Here is a 2,136-nt window from a genome sequence, read left to right as displayed (position 1 = left end):
GGCTCGATAGATAGTTCAAAATGATTTCACTGAAACTCGATGCATTTCAGTTTATTTTTGGTCAACATTGTGCATAAATAAGCAAATATAAAATGTGTGAGATTATTCATCTTTCTGAATAACTTTCAAAACCTGCAAACAAATTTAAGAAGCAAATATTATATCCAGTGGAATTACTCTAATTAATCTCAAATCAATTACTACAGGAACATCAATACTAAAACTAAAATTATATAAATGTCCAATTCTGCTCTTTAATCAATTTTTTTTTTTTGCTGAAATTCAAATCGTATTGGAAAATGCTGCAACTTCCATCGGTTTCGGAAGAAATTAAATCACCAGGAAGAAAAATATTTTCGGTATCAAGCACTGAACTTCTTTTGGTTAAATTATTTTGTACCTAAAACGATTTCATTCTTTCCCTCAAAAATATATTCACTGCTTTTTTTTGCGAAAAGAAAAATTGGAATTCTTAATTTTGATCAAAAACAATGTCTAATTCAGCCACAGACATGAATACTCACAACAAATTTCAAAACTAAACTTTAGGATAGATATGTAGTTCGAAGGAAAGATTTCATGACATTATTCAGCATATATTAATTAAAAACATTAATTATGAGTGATAAAGTATAATTTTTGCCTTTGGTTAATATTACCTCACTTTTCAAAGTTTGGAAAAATTGAAGCGAAGGGGAATAAAACTGTGTAAAAAATATTGCGAGAGATTTGCATAAATTAATCATTTTTCACAATTCAATATGGCAACTGAAATGAATTTATTCAGTATAAAGGATTAAACAGTGTTTGCTATTGTTACATCAATACACGTGAACGTAAGCTACCGATACATATGGCTAACCACTTCCAATAAAATTAGCATTTATACCAGTGATCTTCGATCAGTATCAAACAGAAGTGATTGGGTGCTATATGACAAAATTTTATTTTGGGCTTAACATAAGGTGATTTGCATTTCGAACATTTCTCGGCAAATATGAGGTTATCACATTGGCAGTATAAAATATATTTTAAAAAATAGAAAAAATTGATTTGATGGACACTTTTCAGTTACATATCTCGTCTTACTTTAAAACGGTCATGATCTACCTTAAAGTCTGAATTGAACATTGATATGTTATGAAATAAATGATAGCAATGGGTTTTACCAACTCAATTCACAATCTGGACAAGTACTGTTTGCGGTATCATATTCATCGGTTTCTCTAAAATAAGTTAGAAATGATCCACTGATATTATCAAGTTCTATCATTACTGAATGATCTGTGATGTAACATAAACATATTACGTCATCGCAAGTTGAAATAAATCAAAACATAGCAACTGGTTACCAATTGGAATTTTTCTATTCCATTTTTCGATGTTAAATTATGACAATTAAAATATTACATGTCTCTATAATGATTCATGTATTTAATGACAAAGACGTGCGATACTTTAATTTTCATAAATCCCGAAAATGAGCAAATTCTGATGAGCAACCGAAAAATATCCATCAAATCAATTCTTTTCTATTTTTTTTAGAATATATTCTATACTACTAATGTAACTTCATGTTTATTGAGAAATGTTCGAAATGCAAATCACCTTCTGTCAAGCCCAGAATAAAATTTTGCCATGTAGCACCCAATCAGTTCTATTATGTATTATTAGTTCAGGTTTGGTGAAATTTTTTATTAGTCTCAGACTCAGGTTCAGGTTTGGTGAAATTTTGGTAAGGTTTTTGCCATTTTTTGTCGGTATATTATCGATCGGATATATTGATCACCATAAAAAATTACTGATCATGTTGCGCACTAGCCATTATTTTTAGAACTACTGCTTATGGTAATGCTTTTACTACTGCTATTGCTATTTGCATTGAAACTTGTAGCATTGAAAGTTATGCATTGGAACTATTCCATTGAAACTTGTGCTGCTTGCATTGAAACCACTAAAATTTGCAAATTATCATAGTGTCCACAAGTTCAGTTCAAATTTCCTTTGTCAAATCAATGTGACTGGCATTTCTGAAAAAACTTTGCTAACAATTGTTTCTAGAGAAATGAATGGAAGTAAAATGTAATAAAAATTGCAAATGATTTTGTGACAGCTTTACATAAATTATTTTTCACA

The sequence above is a fragment of the Loa loa genome (genome assembly GCF_000183805.2).
Source record: "Loa loa unplaced genomic scaffold supercont3.668, whole genome shotgun sequence".
In the NCBI taxonomy this organism is placed as follows: domain Eukaryota; kingdom Metazoa; phylum Nematoda; class Chromadorea; order Rhabditida; family Onchocercidae; genus Loa; species Loa loa.
The sequence above is the reverse complement of the archived record's forward strand: the minus strand, read 5'-3'. Positions refer to the sequence as shown.